Source organism: Vulpes vulpes, chromosome 5, assembly GCF_048418805.1.
Source record: "Vulpes vulpes isolate BD-2025 chromosome 5, VulVul3, whole genome shotgun sequence".
Taxonomy (NCBI): Eukaryota; Metazoa; Chordata; class Mammalia; order Carnivora; family Canidae; genus Vulpes; species Vulpes vulpes.
In genome coordinates, this window is record NC_132784.1 from 131588192 (window position 1) to 131600461 (window position 12270).

The following is a 12270-nucleotide window of genomic DNA, read 5'->3' on the forward strand; positions in this document are numbered from 1 at the left end:
AAGGCCTTGACTAGAAGAAAGGTATTCTTGTAACCAGTCCTCTGGCCTCACCTTTCTAAATGGGTAGAGAACTAGGGTCTCCAAGAGATATGTTGCAGCTCAGAAATCAGAACTGTTAGAGCTAGAAAGAATCTCAGAAAATGAGTTGCATCCCCTCAGGCTACAAAGGTGGATGAAAGCCAGTAAGATAAAATTCTTTCCCCAAGTAGAAATCTCCTGACTCCAGATCAAGGTACTTTCTGTCATTCTGAGGCCTGTTCTATGGCAACACCAAGATGGAGTAGCCATTTTGTTTAATCAAATTCTCCTCTGAAGGGATGCTTAGCTGGGTCTGGGATGAGAGGCAAACTGAAGTGGGCTTCAGCCAGAACTAGTGTCACCTGAGTGACAGCTCTCAATGCTGAGGTGGGTTGGTGGACTGGGCTCTGAGAGATCTGAGAGATCATGGCTTTGCTCAGACTCTAGTATGTTGAATCCAAGTTTCCCTGGACAGATTTGGAAGCCCCTACAGCAGAAAACAAGCCTACTAATACCAGGTCACTTCTTGCCCCAAAGGGTCCACCTCAGAATGAATAAAAACAACCACCTCATTTGGTTGAACTTTTGGCTAAACTTTTTTTCCCAGCAACGCATATGGTTTCCTAGAGAAAGGAGACCTGTTCTTTTGTCACATGCAAGGTAGGAGATGGCATACTAGACTTTCAATGAGAACTGTTTCGAGCATGAAAATTCTATCTCTATCTCTAGCCTTCATTTCCAAATGTTACCCCATAGCTTTCTGCCAAAAGAAAGATCACTGTTGTTCAAGGGACTTGAGAGTCTTGAAGGATGTCTCTGCACCCCCACCAAAGATGAGACTGATGTCGAATCACTTGGTTGATAACCATAAACCCATCAGTATATGACATAGTTGGACGCTGAAAATCACAGGAAAGATGAACCTCTCTACAGGCAACACAGGATGGCCATGGCCCAAGCTTTGCCCAGCTTACATCATACATACCATCCTTTGTGGCCAGCCAACCATCCCTGGCCTCTCCAACGGTGTTTGTGCCAGCGATCATTATGACTTTATTACAGCCCCTTTCAGCAAGTCATGAATTTTTACAGCTAAATTACAAGTCTGTTTACGGTTAAGTGGCAGCAAGTACTTTTAAAGCAAGTACTGTAGATATTTTTATGACTGAGCTTGCACCATCAGAAACACACAAAGTATATAAGCAGGACCCATAATGCCAGTGAGACTTTTAGGGTTCAACTAAATGGAATAAATAAGGGGGCTTTGTATGTATCTGATGGAGGCAACTCCGCATCAGGCCAAGTCTTGGATTCCATTGCAAATCCAAGAGGTCTTTGTATATACCAATGATAGGTTGATCCTACAGGTTGGGGGATATAATTTGCTTTATTAACAATACTAAAATTAGGATAATTACATTGCAATTAAAAAAATATTTGCTGTCGCATGATTCTACTTATATGAGGTACATGGAATAGTCAAATTCAGAGACAGAAAGTAGGGTGGTGGTTGTCAGGGGTTGGGGGAAAGGGTGAAAGGGGAGTTATTGTTTAAAGGGTACAGAGTTTCTGTTTGGGAAGATAAAAATTCTAGAGATGGATGGTGGTGATGGTTGTACAACAATGTGAATGCACTGGACAATACACTTAAAATGTTTAAAATGGTAGACTTTATGTTCTCTATATTGTGTCACAATAAAATATTTTTTGGAAGCTGAAGACATAGGCTATTGTCTCCAGGTAGAGGATTGGGGTTTAGGAATCCCTTTCTTGAAGTACATATTTAACTTCATCTTCTATTCCTTGGTAACATCAATGTCTAGGGTTAATATAAGATTATTAAAACATTTTAGCTTTATCATTTCAACCAGTGGATGATGGTATTTTTATTTTATTTATTTTTATTTTACGTTTCAGTCGTTTGTCATCTTGATTACCAAAGATAATAAATAACCATATCTAAACTTGAACTTAAAATTTTAAATTTATAAATTCTAAAGTTTATAAATAAACAAATGTAATTAAAGCAGAGCCAAGCAATGTTAAATGACTGGTAGAGCTATCATCGCTTAAAAAGAAAAGGAATAAAAGTAGAATCATTGGATTGAAGCATTTATGATTTTATGTAATATATTTTTTCAGCAAGCCTTACACAAAAAGAAAAGGGTAAAGACCAAAATATACATATTTAGAAGGACTATTTTAACTATAAAGAGAAATAATTTAGAATGTAAAAATTGCGGTGCCTGGATGGCTCAGGCAGTTAAGCATCTGCCTTGGGCTGGGGTCATGATCTCAGGACCCTGAAATCAAGCCCTGCATGCAGCTCAGTGGGAAGCCTGCTTCTTCCTCTCTCTGCCTGCCACTTCCCCTACTTGTGTTCTCTCTCTGTCTGTCAAAAAAATAAATAAAATATTTAAATAAATAAATAAATAAGTGTAAAAAATCATGCAATATGAATTATTTTGGACATGAATTTGAAAAATATCAAAAATTTAAGCATACACATATCATATATATTATATATACTATATTCAGTATATACTAATATTAGTATACATATATTCTCATACTCCCCCCCCCTGAAATGTTGAAAATTAAACAGAAAGAACAGATATGTTCTTTGGGGAAAAAAACTAAGGATATTGAAAAGATGAGCATCTTTCCTTATGCTAACTCAAACACTGATAACTGCAGTGTATAAATCTCCAATAAATTTCAGACTCAAAGGTATTTCCCTCCTTGACACCTCCATTTTAGTGATTCATTGCCATTCTGAATGTAACATCCTCCAAATTGAATTCTTGATCTCTACCCTGCAAACCTATTCCTCTGCCAGTCTCCAAAATCTTTTCAATGAGGCACTTTAACCCCTTTGTGGTAGACCAAATAATGGCCTCCCAAAGGTGTCCACGTCCTTATCCCTAGAACCTGTGAATACCTCACCAGACATGGCAGAAAGGAGATTGGGGATATTTCCTGGGCATATGAGAAAAGACCATATGAAGTAGAAGAGGGTAATGATACATGGAGAACAGAGGAGGAAATAGATAGGGTTAAATGACGGGTGAAGAACAAGAGACAGAGACAGGCAAGAAAAACAAGGAGAAGGAAGTGAATGAACATCTGAACTAGACTTAGCTATATAACCTGATGCATTCTTATTTTGCTATGAAAGTTTGAAATGGACTTCTCCTAAAAAACTCTAAAAACAGTCAGGCACGAAATTAGTGCTTGGATATGAGGAGTGTAAAGTCATAGACTGACTGGAAATATTAACGTGAGTGACAATTATACCATATTCAGGTAAGAACTATTATTCTTTTGTATATAATGGTCCAATGTCAGAAAAATGATCATCTACTTCATTTTAGGACTCAGTTGGATATTTAAATAATGTGGTTTGTTGTCTACTTCTCTGGCTTTCAGAAAGAAAAAGATATGTTTTGGTTTAATTTTGCTCATCTGAAAGCAAAAATGAGACTTTAAGTTCCTTGAATGGATCCTTTCTGCCCATGATTTGCCATCTATGAACAGCTATACAATTTCTAAATAAAATAATAAAAAGCCTGCTGTGTGCTAAAAATAAAGCTCACCATGACTGAGGGAAACAAAAAAGAGCAGAGATAAGTTTTAGATTTGTATCAGTTAGCTTTTTGTTTTGTTCTGTTTTTACCCCCCCCCCCCCCCCCCGGCTTTAAGATATAATTGACATATAGACATTGTGTAAGTTTAAGATATGCAACATGTTGATTTGATAAATACATATATAGCAAAGTGATTACCACAATAGAGTTAACACATCTATCACCTCGTGTAATTACAATTTTTTTTAATGTACCTGTTGGCCATCTGTATGTCTTCTTTGAGAAAATGTCTATTCAAGTCTTTTGCTAATTTTTTTTAATCAAGTGGTTTACATTTTTATGGTTAAGCTGTAGAAGTTCTTTATATATTCTAGGTATCAATCCTTTATCAGAATATCATTCGCAAATAACATGGGTTACTTTCTCACTCTATTGACAGTGTCCTTTGGTACACAAGTTTTTAATTTTGATGAAGTCCAATTTATCTTTTTTTTTTTTTGGTGTCATACCCAAGAAATTATTGCCAACTTCCACATTGTGAACCTTTCCCCCTGTGTTTTCTTTTAACAGTTTTATGTTTTTAGCCCTTATGTTGAAGTTTCTGTGTAATCTGTTCTTAATGTGATCAACAAGTAGGGTATAACTTCTGGAAAGGTTTAAAAATTAATGAGACATAGTGGGCCGGATTGATGAAAATGAACATTTTTGGAAGACTTCTTTGGAATGCTTGCTACTCACCTCTCTTCATTTTCAAGCCTTTTAATCATTTAGTTTCACTTTCAGAAGATTCTCAAGTCATGTCCATACTAAATCCTTTCAGCCAACCCATCTAAGCATTACTCTATGAAATGCTGTTGTTATTTTGTGAAGGAGACAAGAAATTGATTAAATTCTCACTACCAATATCCTCTGCAGGCTTGAAGGAAAAATGTGTTTGCTGAGAGAATGCACTTTAAGAAATGCCTTCTGGATGAGAGAGCTGGAGTTACATGGAGCATGGCAATCTGAATGAAAAAAAAAAAATTTAGTCCACCAGCAGGATCAAATTTCTCTGCTCCTGTGGGAGCAAAAAGCTGATTGACCAGTACATGAGGCAGTGAACTTTTTGATTGGTTAGCACCTTGAGAGTATCTATAGATTATGCCTTTTATGAAATACAGATATTAAAGAAACAGCTTAATGTAACTATCTAGATCTCTGTGTCATTTATGCTTATCTGAATCCATGTGTCATTTATGCTTCACTGGTTATATTTCTCTACATTTTTTAATTTATTTCAATGCTTTCTTCAAAACTCATATTCCATAAATGGGAAAAATCCTCTCCTATATTGCTCACGAATGATAACCCATAGGAATCAACTACATTAGAAACACTGGGGAAGCTTATCTCAGAGTGTAGAGCCTGGTTCCTGCCCTGGAATTATAGCATAGAATTTTTGTAAATAGTGTTCAAGAATTTAAGGTAATTCTGACATTGTGTTTAATTTGAGAACCAGGGTCCTCACTTGCCAGACTATCTATCACTCACCTGATTTGGTAAAAAAGAAATCACATTGCCTGTAGGATATAAGCAGAGGTCTAGATCTGAATTTCTCCACACATCTTCCAAAAACATGCAAGTTAAAAAAAGTATATAAATAAAATCATCTATAACCCACACTTAATAGTATACTGTGAGACTGTGATTACTACAGATTTCAATTTGTGCATAAGAGGGAAAGAAGCACCCCAAACTTGAAGAACTGGCTCCAGAGCCAACACTAGCATTGGGAGTTAAGTGGATGCTACACAGGCAAAAGGGGAAGGGCAGTGACAGCTAGTGTTGGTGGCTGTGTTCCTGGGGCATCTGTAACAAATTACCACAATCTAGGTGGCTCAAAACAACATAAATTTGTTCTCTTACAATTTTGGAGCTAGAAGTCTACAATCAAGGTGTCATCTGGTTTGTTTCCTTGAACCTCTGAGGGAGAATCTGTTCCATGTCACTCTCTCGACTCTTCTGGTGTTTGCAGCAGTCTTTAGCATTCCATGGCTTGTAGCTTCATCATTCCAACCTCTGGCTCCACGGTCACATGGTTGGTCTTTATCTCCATGTGTTTTCACGACCTGCTTCTTTCTGTGTGTATCTATGTCTCCCTTCTCCAGATCTCCCTCTCCTTATAAGGATAGCAGTCCACTGCACTTAGGGCACACTCTAATCCAGCATGATCCCATCTTAACTTGATTACATCTGCAAAGATCCTATTTCTAAGTATGACCCCAGTGACAGGATATAGATGGATGTGAATTTGGAGGAGACACTCTTCAACCAGATACAGTGGTATTACATGGATACAGAACACCCAGAAAGGGGGCACACACCCTGAGTGAGGAAATACTGAGACTAAGTGTGAGACTAATACTAAGTCTGAGATCTGGTAAGTGAAACTACTGGCAATTGAAGAATTTAATGAAGGAAGGTGGTTTGAGAACTGGAGGTGGCAGACATAGCCACCTTAGGAAAGCCCCACTCCCAGGAGAGATGGACAATTTGAGAGAGGAAGTAGCCTTTGGAGATTTAGTAGTAAAAAGGTGAAAAGTAAGGGCATTACAGAAAGAAAAGTGAGCCACCAAGTCGGCACAGTAACCCCTCTTGTACCTCCAAAATTCCACCTATTGAAGAAACTACACTTTCACACTATCATCCCAGGAGGGGCCTCTTGAATTCAGGAAACTAACAAGCCATTCCTGCCTGCAAAGGATCTATTATTGCTGATGTAGGAAATATGGACATTTCAAAATGAATAGAAAATGACAGGCAACACAAGAACACAGTTACTGTAAGAAGTAAACCTAAAAGGAAATACAACATTTCAGCTCATGAGGAATTATTTTTTACCCCAAAATAAAATCACAAAGCATAAGGACACCTTAATATCTCAACCTAAATTAAGCATCTTGTAAATGGGCATTTGTAGATATGAAGAAATCCTTGAAACAGAAATTCAAAAACTCAGAACAAAAAGGAACAAAAATCAGGAGCATGGGAAATGCAAAGAAACTCAGCTCAGGAAACAAATTTAAGAAAAAAGATAATATCAACCAAAAAAATGAAATTTCAAGGCAACTCGGAGAGAATAGACTTGACAAAAAATATAATAAGGGGCATCAGGGGAAGGGACAGAACCAGGGGAATGAAAACACAATCTTAAAAAGTAAATAAAAGAATCAGAGACACATGACAAATACAGAAGACCTATAAAGAAGAGTTAGCATTACATGGTTGAAGTCCCTGGAGGAGAAAAACTAAACAGTGTGTGAAAATTAAAGAGAGGGACTCCCAGGTGGCTCAGTGTTTAAGTGTCTGCCTTCGGCTCAGGGCGTGATTCTGGGGTTCTGAGATCGAGTCCCGCATCGGGCTCCCTACATGGAGCCTGCTTCTCCCTCTGCCTGTGTCTCTGCCTCTCTCTATCTTTGTGTCTCTCATGAATAAATACACAAAATCTTAAAAAAAAAAAAAAAAAGAATTAAAGAGAAAATAATAATTCCAGGAAATGTTCCCAAGATAAAGGCCCGAATCCATGGGTTGGAAGGGCCTACCGTATGTCTGAGAAATTATGGACTAGTCAACTGTGAGACATATACCAATAAAACTATTACACCATAAAAGTAAATTTAGAAGTCCTCTGGGCATTAAGGCAACTTGCAACTTAAAAAATTGGATTTTATCTCAAACTTCTTAATAATAAACAAGATCATAGTGGTGAACATTTTCAAGAAATTCAAGAATGTGATCCAAGGATTATGCCCAGCCACGCTATCCTCCACCAGCATTGAACATGCACGACTCAGGCCCTCCTGTACTCTGAGCCCTTCCTGAGGGCTGGCCAAAGAGATAAGCATCATCTAAATCAGAGTGTCCTGGAGAGACTTTGGTAGAAGGACAAGCAGTGAGCCTTGGATAGAGTTAGTTGTACTTCTAAATCTAAAATTAACGTGGAGACAAGGAAAGAAAAACAGCGTAATTTTTATTACTCTGACAAAGTTTAATAACACATCTAAAAAACTGGAAGGAGAGAAAGAGGGGAGAATAGAATAAGCACATGGATTGCTGCCCCAGAAATAGATGCGAATCAAATTTTAAAATTGTCATGTAATTTAGAATTGACTAACCAAGTCACAAAATATTACCAGCCAGAGAGCTAGCCCTTCAAGCATTAATGGTTTCATAGAGACTCAAGATGGTTTTCTTCTTCCATCATGAAGGTGCTGTTGCCAGGAGCCATGGGCTTACCTGGCTGTTCCTTTGCTCTTATGATAGGATGGGCTTGAGTTTAGGGTAGAAAACTGGAAGTAAAGATCTATCTTCAGGAGAAATATCTGTGCTAAGTAGGAGTGTGGGGCGGGGGTGGGGGGTGGGGGTCGGTGAGGATCCGTGTATGTATAGACTTGTGAGAGCGGGGACTGCTTTCTGATTCATGATCACTGGCTTTCCTGGCTCCCGTAACGCCTCCTGAACACACTTAGGATTAAACACCGTCTCCGCTCAGAAGTGCAGTGTCTGCATCCTGACTTAGCCTTCCCTACCTGCTGTTGCGTGATGCACTGCATTCCCAGAGATCCACCTCACCATAAGGGGTGGTGCTTAATCTAGCTTGTACCTCCCTGGGCTCTTAATTCCTCATTCTAATTGTTAGGGTCCATGAAGAACAGGTGTAATAATACTGGTTTAATACAGCCAACACTTATTAAGCGATCATTCTATGTCAGGCGTTATGCTCGTAAAGCAGCGCCTAAATGTAGTGAACATGTAGCTCTTATTATTTTTATATGTGTTGCCTCATCTAATGCTCGCAAAAGACCCTATGAAGTAGGCGTTATTGCTTTTCCCATTTCACAGCTGAAAAAACTGAAACTGAGGTGAGGCCTGTATTACACTGCCCAATGTCACATGGCTGGTAGGTCGCGGAGAGAACTGGAATCCAGATTTGATTCATATCACAGCCCAGTCACTTCACCACCGTGTTCTTTCTGGACGGGATCTCTGACTGCAAAGTGTGTAGGGATGAGGGGAGTGTGTTGACAATGCCTGCGACGTAGTGCAGTTTACAGCTGTAATCTAAGATAAAAGTCTGACACCATCCTCAGCAAAACTAAAATGGTAAAACAAGAAAAGTTTAATTATTTATCTTATGAGGGAGAGTCAATCCTTACTTTTTAGTTCCTGACTCTAGTAAATATCTAGTGTCATTACTTTGTATTTTCAAAATGTTCAAAAGAAACTTTTTTTAATGAGATACGTATACAAATCAGTAAGAAAAAAACTCACACACGACCAACTAGAAAAATGGGAAAGGCATCACTGCAAAGTCACTTAACACCCAAGTATCAAAGAAAATAAATCAAAGCATTAATGAAATAGCACTTTATTCTGTCAAATAGGAATCAGTTCTTAAATAAATACTGCATAATGTTAGACACAGTACGAGGTAAGAAAGCCATCGCTAGAACTAACCTGGAGAGCATGTTGCCCATTTGTATCAAAATCTGCTTTCTTTTGACACAGCATTTTTTTTTCTTCCTCTAGAAATTTCTAATACAACATAATTTAGGAAATATTAAAAAGATATTTAGCTGTAGAATATACAGCTACCGGAATTTTCATTGTAATGTCTCATAAGGGAATTGGCTCAGTTGATTGTAGAAGACACCTACAATTAAATATCAAGTAGCTGTTAAAACAAAGCAGACTATTTGTAGCTTTAGACAGCCACAGCGAATTATTAAATATAGAAGAATTTACAACATAATAGGGACCTTAATGAGTTGCACATTAGATGTGTATTTTTCTGCATACAAGTTATATTTGCATTTTTAAAATTAATATGGATACTATGGTGCCATTTTTGAAGAACATGCAAGGATACGTTATACACCGAAGAAAATCTTTAGAATGGAATACCTTCAAATGCCCCCAAGACTAGCTCTGGGTGGTCACTTTTGGTTTTCTTTTTTCTCATTTCTTTTTCTGAAATGAACATACACTGCAAGCGCTGCAATAAAATTTTATTAAGTAAAAGAGCACAGCCCCGATCATCTGTTGTGGCAGAAATACAGCCCCAGCCATTTCCAAAGTCAACATTTCCTGCTCAGGTCACCTGGGCCGGAGCTCCTCCAAGGCGGGTGGAGGTCTGGAAAGCAGTAGATCACTTGGGAACAGCACTACGGACACTGGTTTGGTTTCCGAGTGTGACTTGTACAGCGTGTGCCTCCACCTGCCTCTTTGACTTACTACCCTGCAGAGTGGCTGCTTGTCATCCAGGTTCACTCAGCTCCTGCTCATGGGCTGTGGGCCAGTGCTCTCTTGCTGAGTGTTGGTTTATTTTATGACAGTCCGAGCTGGTCGCTGAGGGGTGTGCTGCTGTCTTCCTTGGACATCACAGGGAGGAAAGTGTGAGAGGGAAATCTATCCTTAAATAGTTCTTTGCTCATGGTTGCCTCGGCTTGGCTTTTCTTCCTGTAGACCTTCATCTGGAATTCTGTTTTCTCATTAGTACCTGCTTCCAGATATTTCATGAGAGATTTCAACGCGGCCACTTCTCTGGTTTTTCTGGCACCTTCCAGACAGGCTGGCTCCAAGGTTAGGAGGTAGTCTGGACTCATCCAGTGGCTGTATCATGATGGTTTTCAGAAGACTAAATTCATTTGTATGAAATTACTACAGAGTGGCGGCTTTTAGAGCCAGCGTGTCTGAGTCTAAAAACAGGCAACTTGGTTAGACAGGGGTCCACCCAGGGGCATCTTGCAGGGATGTGCTCACATTACCAGCCGACTCCTTGAGTTGGGGTTCGGCGGGTGAACTCACTTTTCATTTTCCTTGTTACAAGCTGGTGACAAGGGGAAGTAGCTCCAGAGTTGGTAAATCTCAATCCAATCCAGGTGCTCCTGCATAATAAATTGGATGGGGGTGGGATTTGTTCTGTTTTCTTTTGTTTGCTTTGAGGTGTTTTTTTTCATGTTCAACATGAAAAGTGCTTTTCCAAGTCCTTTTGCCCTCAAGGGAAAATTCTGTGAAGGGCCCATTGAGCAGATGAAGCATCTGAAACATGAAGTGATGTTAAGAAATGTGTATCAAGCTGTAGAAAGATGATTAAGACCAAGGATGATGGATGTTAGGTCAAAATATGATAAAGGTGGCAAAATGCCTACCTAGTCTGAGAAAATTAACATTTAACGGAGAAGAGCAAGAATTATAAACTTAAGTTGATGCTTGCTATCTGTAGAAAATAGTTAACATGTCATGTGCTGGGTTTAAGAGACATTGAGATGCCTGTCTACAGATACCTACAAGAATATGGACCATTCTGGGGGGGGGGGGGGGGGGGGGGTGTGGCACCTGAGTGGCTCAGTTGGTTAAGCATCTGATTTTGGCTCAGGTCATGATCTCAGGGTCCTGATATCTAGACCTGTGTCCAGCTCCTCATTCAGCCGGCGGAGGGCCCAGGGGTTTGCTGGAGTGCGTGTTTGCTTGTCCCTCTGCCTTTCCTCCTGCTCATTCTCAGGAAAAAAAATAATAATAATTAAAAAATAAATAAATAAATAAATAAATAAATAAATAATAAACTCTTTTAAAAAAAGAATATGCCAAAGGCAGGCGCCAAACCGCTGTGCCACCCAGGGATCCCCAAGAATATGGACCATTTTTATTTTATTTTTATTTTTATTTTTTTGGACCCTTTTTATAATGAGATATAAACTTGACAGTTGATCTGTACTTATAGTGTGGCTAGAGTGCAAACCTAGAGGGTATATAATGACATTTAGAAGTGATGAGAAGTGAGGATGGCTGTGTGCCTTAAACCAACCACGGGTTTTACTGCCCTATCTAAATAAAGCCATTGTTTTGGTGAATTTGGCAAATACAGTCAGACTTTCCTGCATTTGGCTTCTTATTTCACTCATCTGCTTTGCCACCTATTCATTGGTACTAATATTTATGGTGATCCCATACTTCCTTTCTTGGAGAGCAGAAACCATACTTTATCTATGGCCAAATACCTATAGTCCATGGCACATGAGAGATGCCAGCCACACTTACTAATTCGGCATTTATTTTATGATTAGCTTTTACGTACAGAAATTATGACAGGCCCTGGGAAAAGTCAAAATGGCTTTACCGAGACATTTGTAGGGTTTTGTTTGTTTGTTTTATTAAACAGACCATGCTGATACAGGATTGTGATTTAAGGAAAGAAGAAGGAGGAGATTCTGATAATAGAATACTAAAAATAAGATTAAGTCTGGGCTTTATTAATGTACACTGTTGTGCTCCTCCCCTTCCCAACCTCTTCCCTGGGACCATGGCCAGCAGGCATTACTTTCCATTCTTCCCAAACACTTTCCCCAAAGTAGCCACTGGCAACTCTTTTGCCACAGAATATTACTTAGGGGTGGGGAAAGGCCTGGAGACCAGAGAAGATAAACAACAGACCGAACAAAACAATGTAAACGAGCAAACAAACAATACAGCCAACCAAAACCTTTAATGAGGTCTTAGGCTATTTAGCCTTTATGACTGCTTTTTTTGAATATAATCTTCTGAGTGCCATTGACACTGAAAGTCAGTGACATTATTTTACAATCTATTTGTGAGCAGCTACGAAAACAGTTGCATAGTGGTAGTT